Genomic DNA, 17,432 nt, shown 5'->3' with positions numbered 1-17,432 from the left:
TGTGAGGCCATTTTGCAACTGACACAGATGTCTGGCACACGCCAGCCTCCTGTGCCCCTACACCCACGCGGACAGGTGATACTTCACCCCGTGTAAAGTGGCGGACTTCCTTTTCACCCTAACTCCAAGGTGGTCCCCACAGCAACAGAACACACTCACCAACAACATCTCAAGTCCACCTCTCTGGCCAGACAGGGCAGCAAAGAAAATGGACATCTTGGGCAGGAAGGTCTACTCTTCAACAGGACTCCAGTTTCGTATCGCCAACTACCAGGCCCAGTTGGCTGAATACAGTTTTCACAAGTACTCCAAGTTCTCAGAGTTTAAAGATTTTCTGCCGTCGGACAAGCAGCAACCATTCCAGGCACTTCTGGATGAGGAGACTTGGGTGGTCAAAGGCCTTCAAGCAGCGGTGAGTGCTACCAACACTGCTTTCCGCTCCCTGGCGACCAGCATCGTACTCTGTTGGGGTTCCTGGTTCCAATCCTCTGGATTCCATAAGAAGGTCCAGATCACTCTTGAGGACCTCCCCTTTCACACCCACAAACTTTTCAGCGACAAGACGGATGAATCTCTCCGTTCTCTCAAGGATTCTTGTGCTACTTTGAGATTACCTGGCATTTACATCACAGCCCTGAGCCATCAGCAAGAGCAGCCGTCCTTCTGCCCATATCCCTATGCCCCCATCCATCCTACTTTCAATGCCAGCAAGAGCCACCCCGAAGCCACCATCACACTCAGCAGCCATTCTACTCCGCCACTGCCACCTTTGCTTCATCGACCCTCCCACACCTCCAGTGTAAGCAGCAGTTTTGACTCCAACGCCAAGACCTGCAAACCTTCTCCTATCCAGTGTTCCGTTGCATCGTTGGGGGCCATTTTGCCCACAGTTGGGGCAAGATCACCACAGACAGTTGGGTACTGGACATTACCCAGGTTTAGTGGTTCTGTGGTTGTCATTCCCTGTCAGGCTCGGAGGGAGGCCACTCTGCCTCACTACATCAAACAGCAAGCAGTCAATTAGCAGGCTAGGGATCTGACCCTATGTTCAGGACAGAGCAGCACACAATCTATTGCCCAGCCTCCTGGCTGGGACAGGCAGTAATTTACCATATGTAGCTCTGGGTCTCTGTGTAGCGCAGAGTAACAGGGAATCTTTAGCCTAAGCCTGCTGCCAGGGGCAGACCACAATTTACAGGCTAGTGGCTCTGATCCTCTGGGTGGGGCAGAGCAACAGTCTTTAGATTTCAGCCTTCGGGCTGGAGCAGACAGCAAACACAGTTTAGGGGCCCAAAGCCTCCTGGCTGGGGCAACCACAAAACAGGGTACAGGCCTGCTGGCCTAGGGTGAGTAGGCTTCCACCCAAGGCTGGGGTTGGCAGCAAGGGGATGGGGGAACCCGGGCCCACCCTACTCCACTGGATTCCAGCCCAGGGCCCTAACAATGGGGAGTGGTCCCGCCACAGGGTTAGTGGGGAAGTGACCGAAACACACTGACTCGTTTCCCGACAACCCAACCAGACTAATGGCCAAATAATTTTGTTAGTCTCTAAGGTGCCACAAGGACCCCTCATTGTTTTTGCTAATACAAACTAACATGGCTACCCCTCTGAAACCTGGTTTCCCTGGGTAACTTCCTCCCACCCTTCCTTGGGGTGGCTCCATAGTCCATGGGTCCTCAGTCTCCTCAGGATAAACTGCTGTACAGCAGTCCCAATAACTCCTCTCCACAGTTGGTCTCCTTCGGGGGCAGGGTGCTGCACCACTCAGTCCCTGATCCGGAGTTCTGCAGTGAAGCAGGGATGTCTGATTCCTCCCCTGGCTCTGACCTGCTCAGTTGTGACCTCTTCGCGAGAACCATAAACTCCCCTTTATTGCTCCAGGAGATGACTTTCTCCTTCCCTGGACCAGTGACCTCAGCTATTCCTTTCTGTCCATTCCCCTACTCCTGCAAGTCCTGCACAAGATTCACTGGGACCGAGGGATGGTCATACTAATAGCTCCCTGTTGGCCTTGCCAGTATTGGTTCAGAGACTTCCTCCACCTCTCTGCTTGCCCCCCAATCTGCTTCCGCACTCATCTGGATCTCCTCACGCAGGCTTAGGGATGACTGGCACCCCAACCTGAGCCCGCTCCACCTCACGGTTTAGTGTTTGGATGGAGCTCACGAGTAGCTAGGGCATGCTCCATCCCAATGTGTGAGATCGTCACGCACATCAGGAGGCTGTCTACCAGGGCCTGCTATCAAGCAAAATGGAAACAATTCACCACCTGGGCTCATCGCCACCATTACCCGTTGGACTCCATAACCATTCCTATTCTCCTTGACTACCTTCTCCAACTCAAACTCTCGGGCCTCACCCACAATTCCATATGGGTCCACCTGGTGGCACTCAGTGCCTTCCTCCCGCCAGTGGAAAGTTGCTCTGTCTTCACTCACCAGACCACCATTTGTATCTTCAAAGGTCTGCTGGTGCTCAAACCTACCCCTTCCTGCGACCTTAACATCGCTTTCTCTGCCCGCCAAGCAACCCCTCACAATGTTCTCTCTCTCCCAGCTCTCAATGAAGATGATGATCTTGATAGCTGACAGGTTGGCATGACGTGTTTGAAAATTGGTGGCTATGATAGCTGACCTCCCTCCACACCATCTTCCACAAGGATAAGGTCTCCTTACACCTGCACCCCAAATTCATCTCTAATGTGGTGTCCTCATTCCACCTCCTGGCCTTCTATCCCAAACCTCATGCCTCCTGCAGAGACAGCACTTCGCACTCTCTCAACATCCACTGTGCACCAGCCTTCTATCAGCAACGCACCCACGCCTTTCGCACTTCACCCAGGTTCTTCATTGCCATTGCTGAACATTGCAAGGGACAAGCCCTCTCCTTGCAGCGCATCTCCAAATGGATCTCCTGTTGCATTTACAAATGCAACACACACTCTAAGATACTTCCTCCTCCTGGGGTTACAGCTCACTCTACACGGGCACATTCTTCCACGTTGGCCTGCCTTGCGGAGCTCTGTCTACATCTTTATTTCTCGCTACGCCACTGCCCCGGCTGCAGATGCGCCCATTAGCCACGCTGTCTTGCAGACTATAACTTCTTGCAAGTCCTCACACCCACCTCCATGCTGATCACTGCTTGCTACTCACCCACATTTGGAATCCATATAGGGATTCCAAAGAAGAGGGGGTTACTTACCTGTAACTAGAGATTCTTTTAAATGTGTGGTCCCTATTTGGATTCCAATACCCGCCCTCCATCCCCCCTCTGCTACGGATCACGCTGCTTAGTGGTAAGAGGGATACTGGGCAGTGTCAACCCCTTATAGCCTCGGCTGCAGACATGAGGAAGACACATAGGCAGGTCAATGGACACTGGTACAAAATTGTTCCAGTTTCGCGCACCCATATTTTGGAAACCAAATAGGGACCACACATCTCAAAGAACCTCGTTACAGGTAAGTATCCTCCTCTTATCTGTGCATGAGGCTAACATAACTGACTTTGAAACTTCTATGTTGAACATTAATAACATATACATGGGCCAAGTGTTTGTCTACAAATGAGTGAAATATCTGGGCACCTCCAGAGTATTCAACAACAATGTTAATAATAAACTCTCATTTTCTTCCTTCCCAGCCTACAGAAAAAATAGCTTTATTCATCTGTTGGGTTTTTTTGTGTGTGTAGAATGTATTGAATTGAAGCTAAGTTAAAGAAATAAATTTTGCAATTAGTTCTGTAGATGGTGAGGCTTGAGCTTGTTCTTACTACTTTACTTCAGCAGTGAGTTCCATAAGCTAAACCCAGATGCGGTGGAATTTCTTTCTCCCATTGGTTGACATTTTTCGAATGGAACCCGAGTGTCATAGGAAGTCATGGTTGCAGAGCGCAAGACAATCTCTCAGGTGTGCAAGGACAATCCCATGGGTATCAGAGACTCTGAACTAGACTCTGATCAACAAAGAACCAATGCAGGGAGCAGAGTACAGGGTGGGTGATCTAAGCTATTAAGTAGATGAGCTGTTGCTTTTCGTACTAATTGGAGATTTTTCAGGCTATCTAGCTTCATAATGGGTTAGATCCTTAGGGGTGTTGAACACTGCTTGGTGTACCCAAAGGGAAAGTGGGTACATAGGCAGATTTCTGCCACTTTTCCGCCTTTCTGATCCAGAGGACAACTGGGGCTTGTTCAAAAGAGAAAATAGAGCAGCCTCAGAACCCTACAAACCATTTTGGTAATGCAGGATTGCCAAAGATTAATGCACTTTGGCAATATTCCTTATGCTAGGGTGAGAGCCAGGTGCAGTTGGCAAAGAGCCACCTATTATGCCAGCTTACCGTCCCCTTACTGCCTCTCCAACAATGCAAAGCGATGGAGCCAGACAAAGGCTCAGGCCCAATGAGTTGCAATATTCAAACATAGAGATCACAGACCTGGTCTGTGACTGACACAATGGGGCACTATCTTCTTGTCAGTTGTGGGTGGAAGTGGACAGTTTTTGCCTTCACAGCTGTTTGACTATCCAGAAGTACTGACCAGTCCAAAAGGACCCCACAGCTGCAGACCAAGTAACAATCATATGACAGATGCCCTTGATAATCGGGTTTGTTACAGAGAAAGAGAATTCTTCATAGTATCTCACCAGCTTCCCCTCCATATTGCCAGTTCAGCATTAGCCAGCTGTTCTACATGCAGGTGTTAATTTTGGCTGGACATTGAGAATGCTGGGTGATGTGCTGTTTACTTTGGACATAAAAGAGCTTTAGAGTTGGGTGTTGTCTGAGCTTCAAACCATGTTTAACCAACTATTCCAGTGACTTTACTTAGATGTTGAATAATATGGGGGAAAAAACTGATCCATTTGGTTTGTAGTATGGATGAGCTATCTTCTATTGATACTCTATTGCACTTCTGGGCTCAGTTATTCTCACTTATAAGGCCATAAGCAATTGCTGGACTGAAAAGACAGTAAGTCCCTGTCCAATACATGTCTTAAATATTCAGCCCCATCTCTCTGTCATTCTCTGTTCTAAATAAAATACTGCTTTGTTTTTGTAACCAATCAATACTATTTTACTTTGGTGGCTGTTCCTGACAAATTATTCTATGTTTGCTACACTGTAGGAAATAATTAGTTATGGTTGATTCTGTTAATTGCTTACATCTTTTGCAGTATTAGGATTGTGACTCACCACATGCACACACCAGATTCTAAATTTAGCCTCAACAACTTGAACAGTTTATCCTTTATAAACTATTCCCTGGTTTAGCAAGGAAGAATCCAGCAAGAGCTTTTCGCTGGTATTCAGTACTTTTATGTTCATATCAATACCCAATAAATATACCAAGGGAGGGGTTAAAGAATGTAAGGTATGACAGGTCAAATAGGCTATTGGAGTAGGGTTAAATGAAAAGGGGTGATATTGGTTCAATCTGAATAGGTTAAAGAACTGATTTTTTGTGGCATATCCAATCTTGTTTTGAGGTTTCTTCCCCATCTGTAGTTTTTCATATAATTCCTCTTTTTGTGACCTTATCACAGCGGTGTCCAATATGTTCACCACTAGCCACATGTGGCTGATAGGCTATTGAATTGTGGCTAATGCATGTGGCTTTTTTATAATGTGGTTAATAAGAAAAATTCAAAACCACAAGTGTGGCCAGCAGTGTGGCTAGCATTGAATTTCTATTGGACACTGTTGCCTTATGGTGTATTGTGTGACGGGGCCTACAGAATTGAAATTTTAAATAAACCACATACTACTTTAACTGGCTCTTCAGTTTTCTTATATCATCTGTATGAACTTGCATTGTCATGTTGCAGCAATACAGTGTAAAGATAACATCATTGTACTCATCATAGTGTCACTAAGAATGTATTGTCCTTCATGACTTTCTCATATTGACAGTGCAGATCCTGCTTTAAATCTCCTAGTGTGTGTAAGTGGTCACTTATGCCCTTCCCCTCTTTTAGTGAATAACAGTGTGTGTCAGCTTATGAACAGAGGTCACTTTGCACACTGGGTGTAGCTCCGAAAATGAGCCAGGGTGGATGGGATATGGGCAGAGGGGAACAGCTTCAGGAACTGTTAGGGAACCACTCCCAGCTAGTTAAAAAATTATTTCCATGTGAGCTAAAGCTCTTAGTGGAAACAGAGTTCAGTATTATCTAGCCACATATGGAAAGATTCTTTTACTCAGAATATTTTTTTTTAATGCAGTGGCTATTCTAAAAAGCAAAAGGGAAGCCCTGATGAGCTCAACCTAATTCCTTTAATGCTCTTATAACTCTGCTCTTTTTTATAGCAGTGCTAGTTTCTGAACTGTAGGAACAAATCAAAGGTTATGGCTGTAGTTGTACATCTACTGCATTCTTCTAGTATGCTTTGAGTGATCATGGTTGGTAAAAGGCTTTTGCCTTTAGCATGAACACCGTGTGTGTATTTTATGCTCAAGATTCCTTTTATGTACATATTTACAGTAGTCTAATGCTTTCACTTCCTATAAGCTTCCCCTTTCATACACACACACACAGTATCTTACTGAATTTTTTTTTTAAATAAGCTGGAGGGAGAGACAAAAGAACAAAAAGGTAAAGGACTGGGAAGGGAAAGGCAAGGAGGATTGACCCAGGATACAATCATGGCTGGGAAGACTTAGAGTTCTGTCCATGGGCATGCCCCTGCATGCCTTGCTGAGTCACAAGGTTTATCCCTTGCCTTCTCTCAATGGGTCAGTTGTGTAGCTGATGGTCCTTAATGGGCCATCAAGCAGGCTAGGCCAGGGGTTCTCAAACTGGGGGTCAGGACCCCTCATGGGGTCATGAGGTTAGTACATGGGGAGGGGGTCACGAGCTGTCAGCCTCCACCCCGACTTTGCTTCCAGCGTTTATAATGGTGTTAAATATGTAAAGAAATGTTTTTAATTTAAAAGAGGTTGCACACAGAGGCTTGCTATGTAAAAGGGGTCACCAGTACAAAAGTTTGAGAACCACTAGGCTATGCAATGCTGAAACTGTCTTGGGGTGTTACCCAGAAGCATAGCACAAGTTTTGAAATAGAGACATACATACATATCTATAACCCATAATACAAAGGTGATACAAACATATAAACAAGAGTATCATATTTGGCAAATTATAACAATTTTGCAGATACCTTGCATGGCATATCTGGCACAACTCATTGCAATTTTACAATATTTGATATTCATAATATCCTCAAGTGTCCCCCAGATTCCATACAGCATTACAGGCAGCATGTGGGGAAAATTATAACAGCAGGGTTGGGTTTGTTTTTTCCCCCCTCCAAGCTCTGGGTGTAAAACTCTTCTGCTAAGTGGAATCAGCCTTCAAGGTATTTTGTCTTGTGGCAGAAAACCTTCTAAAGATCCATAGTGGAAATATAACAGACTTATATAATCCAGTTTAATTTCATAATGTACTGTTCACTCTCAAGCTACAACAGGGTGAAGATCTTAACTATTACTAAAAGAAGGGGGTGTAGGTGTGGACTGTAGGACAGTGTCAGCATTTTTTGATGGTCTTGGTCTCAGAAATTTTACCAAAGGGTTCTGAATGGGACAGGCTATTGGGAGTATTTTAAGAAAGGCAAATTGGCCGAGAGATATGGGAAAGAATGTTGTCATGGTCTTCTGTGGTAGGAACTGGAAGTGAGATACTGGGAAAAGGAAATCCATGTAGTAGGATTTTGTGACACAGGTTGAAAGGTAGTAGGCAGTGGTTAAGGGGCAGGAGTGAGTCCAAGAGGGAGGTCATGAGGTTGAGACTAAAATTAATCAAGGCTAAATTTTATGAAATGGCTGCTTCTAATTCTTCCCACCAAATCTGCATGCATGCATGTCCGCTGCACCTGTAGACCCAGCATTTACCTTCACAAAACAACCAACTGCACATATACCTTTTTGTATGTTCAATTACCCTTTTTGGATGTACAAATGTGAGTGTTGAGGATATGTTTTTTTATTGGCACAACCTAGGCAACTAGTTTTGAAAGTATGGCCATGACTGTGATTCTAGGATGACCTAAAGGGTTAGGAAAGGAAAAGACTTAGTATTTTCCTTCCAATCTCTGTTTATGTTTTTAATTAAAATTGGATGGTGAAAGTTGTTGAGCACAATCCTATAATGGTGTATCACTTATGAATTATCTCAGCTCAATACTGAAATCAGAAAACTGTGGATAGAAAATCAAATCTCACCTTTTAGTTACCCTTTGGTGCTTTATGTCAATTACAGGAAATATAAATAATCCTCCCTTGCTGCCATGAATGTGGTTTCCTTACACTATGCTCTCCACACTATTAGGAGTATAGTTTGGTTCTGTGAATTCAGTCAGATACAAACTTCAGTAAAATACAGGGTTTTGCATGTCTAAAGCTTTGGTGGAAATTATATTGATTTTTCCTGTTTTTTTAAAAAAGGGTTCACCTTTGCTCTACATGGTTGTTTTATGTAGTTCCTCCAGGTTTGTGCAGTGTAAATGTTTTTATCTTGTGAGAACGTGTTTTTAAAAAATCAGAATGAGCAAAATACTGTTAGATTTGCTTTTGGCATTTGTGTTTTGTATAAACTTTATGCAGCTGTTCAAACTGCTGTGATGAAGCCATAATTTCAAAGATGAGACACACACACACACACACACCAGGAGGCTATAGGTAGGCTATGTGGATTACTTATTTCCATTTCATCACTGGGAAGCCTGATGGAGTTCATCCCTGAACAGAAGGCTTAATGCATGCCGAAGCTTAACTGTTAGGACAGCATAGCCTATACTATGGAATCTCCACAGTGTGCTCATGCTAAAACTTCCCAGTGGTACAAATCATGGCTGCCGTAGGTTTAACACTTCAAATCCAGATTCTGAGCTACCATCAACTCTCGGGTCCCTCTGTCTAGTATTCAAATTAGGCTGTAACTGCTTCAGAGAGCCTGCCACTCAAGAAGTGTAATTCAGTTCTCATTTTATCTGCTGCTTCTTATGGAAAGTCCACTACCCAGAGAAATATTCCCTCTCTAACAAATTAGAGTAAATGGCAATTGTCTACAGCCAAAGTGTCTTGAAAGGAGAGGAAACAGCAAATATAATTATGGCAAAGAGCCTTCCTTTAAGAGACTACATTAGTTGTACTGATTTTCAGATGGGGGTGTGGGGTGAATGCAGATAATTAAGAGCTATAAACACTGTAAGTAAGCCCTGGGCTGTATGTGTGTGTTTGCTGTTTGTTTTTAAATAAAGTGTCACATTCTGAACCAAACATATTCACTCACATTTTGTCACAGTACCGCTGATACCTAGCTTTGCTGTGAATGGAGAAAACGTAACTATCTAATTTGCATATTGAAATATGGCCCTGTAAAGATTTCATTACACTATCCCTGATTTTTATGGACCTTAGCCCTAAAATTATTAGAGTGAAGGTGATACGAGCTTCTGGGCTGTTTTGTTTACAGTAGTTTGCATGAGTTTTGAAGGGAGGAGATGAGATCAAAGAAAAACAGCAGTGAAGAAATACACGTATTTGGGGAAAATAGCAGATTTCTTAGCAGAAAGATTTTCTAAATGGCCATGAATGTTCCAACAGGCAGCCCACTGCAGCATTGGAATGAAAGTGAATGTAGAGTTTTCTCAGGCTGATGATAGGGTCAACATATTCCATTTTCCTGTTGATGTCAGTATTTTCCAGCATGGGGGAATGCAAATTGCATAGCATATGAGGCACTCAGATGGGAAGGATTTCATCTCATGGAATGGAAAGAGAAAACGCTCACTGTGAGATGCGGGGATATATGTTATTAATCACATTTTCTAGCAAAATGATGTATTTGCTTATAGGATCTCTCTCTTCTCCAGTTCTCCTCTATATGATCTTGTAAATATGGAGAGAGCAACACTGCAGAATGGGTCGTGTAATGAAAATTTGCTGTTGCCATGGCACAGGAGTTCTGATTTTATATCCTAAGACATTATTTATTAGTTTTCATTTGCATCTCCCATGCTCTCTAAACAGCTACATCAATCATTATGAGTCAAACAATTAAAAATGCTGTATTATTAAGAAGAAATTAAAAGAAGTAATCAGCTTAACACAATTCCAGCTCAAAACCCTTTCTTTGGCAGCTCATATAGAAAACACATTTACATGCTGTTAACATCCCAAATTGGCTTAGATTAAAATATATCAGGGCAGGACTGAACCAGAAGCAAATCAGTGGGGGGGAGGGGAGGACTGTTTTCTTTCACGATGAACTGCGTGGATTTCCATCAGTATTTGTCATTAACACTTCAAAGAAAAAACCCACTCCCAAAACTAAAACTTCAAATTAAAAACCCACTAAACTGGTAGCTACACTCTCCTAAGTAGCTCTCTCTGACTTGTCTGAAATACTTATGTTGCCAGACTTGCTCTTTTTCCATCTGCAGTATTCTGATAAGTCAGTGTGTGATTCTTTTATTCTCGATTTTAGTGGATGAATGTAACACTTTATAGAACTGATAGGGCTGACTTGATGTAGGCACAAAAGGGACATATGCTGTGCATCTTTGCCTACTTTGTACTCCCAGGCTGATGTTCAACAGACTCTGCTATTCCTGTGTTGGATTTCTCTGGAGTACAGGGTGCAAAAGATATCAGACCAGACTGTGGTGGTTTTGTGAAGTAGACAAGGGGACGAGGGCAGATATGTCTCTTATATGACCATCAAACCCATTTTAACTTTGATTAGACACAGTGTTTACCGCAACTCCTACATTCAGAAATGCCTAGAACTGTGAGAAAGTTTGGATCCTGATGTGTCCTGTTCCTTTAATGGGCCTGAACTACAATTCCAGATCCAAGCTGAGGGAAAGTTTGGATCTGGATCAAGGCTGTGTGTTTTCATCCCATCTGTTTGTGATGGATTTCAAGCCAGGTCACCAGAGATGGAAGACTAAGACACATCTCAGCAAGGACTAGGAAGTGGAACACGCCTTAAAGCAGGGGTGGGAAGAGGCGGGGCAGGAGTGGAGCAGGGGCGGGGGCTATGGGGAAGGGGTGGAGTGGGCGGGAGCAGGGGAGCCGGCCAGGGGATCGGGCTGGCTGCTGGAACAGCAGGCAGCTGCGTAGGGCACCAGGAAATTTGGGGCAATTCGGTGCCCCAAATTTCCTGGTGCACTGCGCAGCTGCGGAGTTTGCATATGGGTAAGGACAATTCACATTTTACAGTGTGCTTGAGAGATTGCTTTGTACTGTATGGTGCAATTCTATTTTTCTAGCCCTGGATACCCCCCTCAGCAGGGCCAGTTTGCATACTTGATGTAATATTATTTTTCTAGCCTGCAGCAATCTGAGGGCTGAGGTTGTTTGGCTGGTATAGTTTATATTTTGTTGAGCCTGCGGTACCTCATGTGAGGCAAGGGAACAAGGAAAAGCTTTTTCATCTCTAATGTTTATTGTAGTTGTGTTATTCTAACCTCCTGCATCCTTCATAGGGGATGTGGAAGGAGGGAAAATAACGTTAGTGGTGTAGTTTCTACTTTTCTGCTTTATAAGTCCTGTGTCTTACCTGCAAGATACATGTGTGTGTTCAGCTAACCATTACAAATATATTCATATGAGTGCTTCATGTTCTTCACTGAGCCCATGGCTAGGGGGGAAAAAAATCCTGTCCGGAGGTGCTGAGTTCCATTTCACTAGGGAGCAAACACTGTACCCATACCTTTAGCTTATTTTGTGAGCATACACAATAAATCCACGTTTATCTTCTGGGGCCCACCACTAAATCACCTAAGTTAATACTTTTGCACCTTTGACATGCTGGCACCATGTGGTGCCCAAAATGAGTTGTTAATCATAAGTTCAAGAAAATGTTTTCACCACTTCCAGCTTCAAAACAGTGACATTTACATAAAAGATTGTAGCTGGGCCAAGTAAGTGGAGTTAAACATCAAAATACATGTGTACAGCACTGACCCATGTGGTCAGTATTTGATAAATAACAGTTTCACAGAAAGCCTTCAGTGAGAAGAATCATAACTACGCTGTAGAACAGTGGCTCTCAACCTTTCCAGACTACTGTGCCCCTTTCAGGAGTCTGATTTTTCTTGTGTACCCCAAGTTTCACCTCACTTAAAAACTACTTGCTTACAAAATCAGATCTAAAGATCAGATCAAAAGTGTCACAGCACACTATTACAGAAATTGCTGACTTTCTCATTTTTACCATATAATTAGAAATAAATTAATTAGAATATAAATATTGTACTTAGATTTCAGGTATAGTATATCGAGCAGTATGTACAAGGCATTGTCCGTATGAAATTTTAGTTTGTACGGACTTCGCGAGTGCTTTTTATGTAACCTGTTGTAAAACTAGGCAAGTATCTAGATGAGTTGATGTACTCCCTGGAAGACCTCTGCGTACCCCCAGAGGAAGACCTCTGAGAACCACTGCAGTAGAGAATAGTAGTAATATTGTTATCACATGAAGAATTAGAGCAGAGAGTCTCCAAACTTTTCCATCTGTGGACCACTTTTTTTAAGAGATCCTCCAATGGGGCGCCTCCCAATACCTCAGTCTCCTTCCCCTCTCAAAATCTTTTGTTCTGCAGATGGATTTGTGGACTACCGGTGATCCAGGGTCCATACTTTTAGAAGCAGTGGTCTAGAAATAGGAAAACTTATTATCAGATTGACAATATTTTTTAATAAGCACTATGAGTAGGATTCACATTGCAACACTCTCTATATTAATTTGGTCTGCCAACACTGTTACTATAGATTTTGAGAAAATGAATGTCTGTCTGAGCAACTAATCTATTCAATGCTTCCCCCACGCTCTTCCCCTCCTACCTATCAAAGAAATCTTAGGAGATCTGGTACTGTACCTTGCAATTCCGTTTTCACCTCATGACTCCATCTCCTCAAGAAGAGCTAAAATTAGATATGGATAGAAAAAGCAAATATTAACAACAAACCTGGATACCTTGGAGAGGATTTGATCTGACATCAGTGCAGGTGAAAAATATCACATTTGCTCTACTGAGAATAGTGTGGAGATTTTTAATTGCACTTCTATAGTTCTACTATTTCCCTTCTTGGGTAAAGGGGAAGGGGAAAATTTGGAGACTTTATGTGGAATTTCTGAAGAGATGCTCAGATTTCTTTCCTAGGTTAAATGAGAACAATCAACACTGTCCTTTTACATACTTGCTATTATGATTACTATAATCCATACAAACTGGTCTAATTAAAGAACATTTTGAAGTAGTAAATGATTAAGGGAGACAATGCATCCAGGGTTCGTAGAAATAAACAAAGGGCTTAATCTTTCCATGTGTTGCTTTAACAAGGAGAGAGCAAGCACTGGGAACCACTTCCTCTGTGCATATGGCAGGGCACAGTCTTTCTCTCTAGTGCACGGCACACAGACACAATTAGACAGCTTTGTACAGCGTTGATACCCACTTGCACTCTAGCCACCTCCTTCTCCATTTTGTATCATAAGTCATCTGTTCCTCAACAAGTCCTCTGAGGATGGCACAGTTTTTTTAGGAGCCAACCTATAGTCAAGGGCCAAATATAATGTTCTAGCTGTGTCCATTTAAATTATACCTTAGAGCAGTGGTTCTCAACCTATTTACCATTGTGGGCCACATACACAGCTCTGTGTGTTTATGTGGATCGCATCCACTCAATATATATGCTACCTGTATGGCCCTGTATGTCACATGGGCCGGAGGTGTGTGCTGATTGAGCTGCAAGCAGGCCACTGGTTGAGAACCAGTGCCTTAGAGAAACCCAAACGCCAGTTGCGGCCATCAGCCCCCATGGGAGGGCAAATGAAATAAGTCCTTTGCAGCAATAGGAGCATGAATGGATTAGAAAGTCTGTCCTTCAATCAGCAAGTGCATATGTTGTTGTCAGAAGCAGATACAAGCTGAGAGACAACTTTGTTCCTACTCAGAGGAATGGTAAAGTGAACTCCACAGTATGTTCTGCAAGACTTCCTTGGGAAATCTTGCCCTTCTTGAAATGAGTCCTTCCTCAGAGGAGGGCACACTGGGTGGGATTACTGCTTTCCCTTATTGGGTTGGCCAGGACAGGATTTAGCTCATAACATTTATTATTAGCAAGAACTTTTAATTGTGTCAAACATCAATTTAGCCTTTGAATTTCTCTTAATTTTGCTTTTTTGGCTATGTCTACCAAAAAGTGGTTTAATGTGGTCATAAGAACATAACATAAGGGAAAGACAATGGTACTTTACACGTAGCCTAGTGCAGTGGTTTTTAAACTGCGGGTCGCAGTCCAGTACTGGGTCGCGGTAGCTGTGGTCAGCACTGCTGACCGGGCCATTAAAAAAGTCTCGTGGACGGTGCTGCCCAGCTAAGGCAGGCTAGTCCCTACCTGTTCTGACACTGTGCTGTGCCCTGGAAGCAGCTAACAGCAGGTCCAGCTCCTAGGCGGGGGGGAGCCACGGGGAACCACCTCCACCTAGGAGCCGGACCTGCTGCTGTCCGATTCCGGGGCGCAGCGCGGTCCACAGTGCCAGGACAGGCAGGAAGCCTGCCTTAGCACCCCCTCTGCACTGGAGCTGCCCAAGGTAATCCCACCCCCCAAGCCCACCCCCCAATTGCCTGTCTCAGCCCTGAGCCCCCCCAAACCCAGAGCCCCTTCCTGCAACCCAAACCCCTCATCCCCGGCCCCACCCCAGAGCCTGCCTCCCGACCCCCTGCCCCAGCCCAGAGGCCCCTCCCACACCCTCATTCCTGACCCCACCCTGCAGCCCTCACCCCGCACCCCAACCTTCTGCCCCAGCCCTGAGCCCCTCCCACACCCCAAACCCCTCATCCCCAGCTCCATTGGGTCACGGGCATCAACAATTTTCTTCAAGTGGGTTGCCAGAAAGAAAGTTTGAAAACTACTGGCCTAGTGAATGACTAACAGATCATAAGAACAGCCATACTGCATCAGACCAATGGCCCATCTAGCCCAGTATCCTGTCTTCCGACAGTGGCCAATGCCAGGTGCCCCAGAGGGAATGAACAGAACAGGTCATCATCAAGTGATCCAGCCCCTGCTGCCCACTCCCAGCCTCTGTCAAGTTATATCCTACTCCCATCCCGGAAACACAGTAAATAAAATTTAACACAAATAAATATCAACAAGAGTCTTATACCCTCCTTTGGTAAGACCAGCAATGCAGCCAATGGTTAATTATGGCCCTCTTTTTAATTGTCATGCTTTTCCAAGTGATGCATAAACCAGGACATTTCTATAAGATTTGTGTGTGTGTGTAGGGGGGGGGGATCTGTTTGTTTTTGGAACAGGCAGTGACACCCAAAAACCGTAGTCAGAACTGAGTCCCCATTGGATGCTGCACAAGCACATTTTAAGTTAGTCCCTTATTTTAATGTTTCCTGGTTAACCAAATAGCTATTTGCATATATTTGACAAGTTATTTTCTTATCATACATTATTGAAATATTGTTGCTTGTCCTCCCTTAGACTTCCAGGAAATGTGCCAATCCATGTGTACCTCTTAGGCACAAAGTTTAGGCTGGTGTCTCACTGTTAGCTTATAATGCTGAAGAACCTAGGGTAACATTAATTTGTTTGGGAAAATATGACTCTTAGGGTATGTCTACACTACGAAATTAGGTCGATTTTATAGAAGTCGATTTTTAGAAATCTATTTTATACAGTCGATTGTGTATGTCCCTGCTAAGTGCATTAAGTCGGCGGAGTGTGTCCTCACTACCGTGGCTAGCATCGACTTACAGAGTGGTGCACTGTGGGTAGCTATCCCACAGTTCCCGCAGTCTTCGCTGCTCATTGGAATTCTGGGTTAAGCTCCCAATGCCTGATGGGGCAAAAACATTATCGCGGGTGGTTTCGGGTTGTCAGTTGCCCCTCCCTCCATGAAAGCAACGGCAGACAATCATTTCGCTTCTTTTTTCCTGGATTACCCGTGCAGACACCATACCATGGCAAGCATGGAGCCCGCTCAGTTCACCATCACCGCTGCTGTTGTGAGCACTGTAAACACCTTGCGCATTATCCTGGAGTATATGCAGAACTGGGCTAAGAAACACCAGCACAAGGAGGATTTTGATGAGGACATGGACACCGACATTCCTGAAAGCACAGGCTGTGGCAACTGGGACATCATGGTGGCAGTGGGGCAGGATGATACTGTGGAACGCCAATGCTGGGCTCGGCAAACAAGCACAGACTGGTGGGACCGCATAGTGTTGCAGGTATGGGATGATTCACAGTGGCTGCGAAACTTTCGCATGCATAAAGCCACTTCCCTTGCACTTTGTGAGTTGCTTTCCCACGCCCTGACTGCTACCGGTCAGTTGGGAATCAATTTGGAATGGGCAAGTCTACTGTGGGGACTGCTGTGATCCAAGTAGCCAGTGCAATCATTGATGTTCTGTTATCAAGGGTAGTGACTCTGGGAAATGTGCAGTCATACTGGATGGCTTTGCTGCAGTGGTGTTCCCTAACTGTGGTGGGGCGATAGAACGTATATCCCCATCTTAGCACCAGACCACCTTGCAAACCAGGCTTCGGTGTGACAGTTATATGTTTCTCCTTGATGCAAACTCATCCCCTTTGTTGATTTTAATTCCCTATAAGCCAACCACCCTCCCCCCTTCAAAATAAAGTAACTATTGTTTTGAAACCATACATTCTTTCTTTATTAATTAAGAGGTAGCGGACAAGGTAGCCCGGGTGGGGTGGGGGAGGAGGGAAGGACAAGGCCACATTGTTTATTGTAGCCACACTAAAAATCAAACTGTTTGAATGACAGCCTTCTGTTGCTTGGACCATCCTCTGGGGTGGAGTGGTTGGGTGCCCAGAGCCTCCCCCACCGCATTCTTGGGCATCTGGGTGAGGAGGCTATGGAACATGGGGAGGAGGGTAGGCAGTTTTACAGTGGATGCAGTGGGGGTCTGTGCTCTTGTTGGCTTTCCTGCAGCTCCAACAGATGCTTCATCATGTCCGTTTGCTCCCCCATTAGCCTCAGCTTAACGTCCTGCCTCCGCTCTTCGTGCTCGCTTAATTTTTTCCTGTCCTCTGCCACTGAATGCCTCCATGCATTAAGCTGTGCCCTATCAGTGCGGGAGGCTTTTCCTGTGTGCATCAGAGTTCAAAGCGCTGTCCAGAGCAGTCACAATGGAGCACTCTGGGATAGCTCCCAGAGGCCAATACCGTCAATTTGCGTCCACACTACCCCAAATTCAACCCAGCAAGGTCAATTTTAGCGCTACTCCCCTTGTCGGGGAGGAGTACAGAAGTCGATTTTAAGAGCCCTTTAGGTCGACAGAACGGGGTTGGTTCTGTGGACGCAGTCATTTTTAAATCGACCTATTGTGGCTAAATTCGACCTAACCCCGTAGTGTAGACCAGGCCT

At 44.7% G+C, this 17,432-nt stretch overlaps 1 long non-coding RNA gene across 7 annotated transcripts in view; it reads right to left on the bottom strand.

The window, feature by feature from the left end:
- LOC144930212 (uncharacterized) overlaps positions 1-17,432 on the bottom strand; it is a 125,623-nt gene that overhangs the window by 10,715 nt on the left and 97,476 nt on the right. For 6 of the 7 annotated variants that reach the window (XR_013635337.1, XR_013635338.1, XR_013635343.1 and 3 more), the window contains 2 exons: positions 12,895-12,940; positions 6,550-12,671 (listed from right to left, as the gene is read on the bottom strand). This is a non-coding gene — a long non-coding RNA (uncharacterized LOC144930212). Of the gene's footprint in view, positions 1-6,549; positions 12,672-12,894; positions 12,941-17,432 lie in introns of those variants that run through there. The other variant, XR_013635340.1, reaches the window with a different exon arrangement.

Source organism: Lepidochelys kempii, chromosome 2 (genome assembly GCF_965140285.1).
Source record: "Lepidochelys kempii isolate rLepKem1 chromosome 2, rLepKem1.hap1, whole genome shotgun sequence".
Taxonomy (NCBI): Eukaryota; Metazoa; Chordata; order Testudines; family Cheloniidae; genus Lepidochelys; species Lepidochelys kempii.
This window is presented reverse-complemented; position numbering and strand designations above follow the sequence as displayed.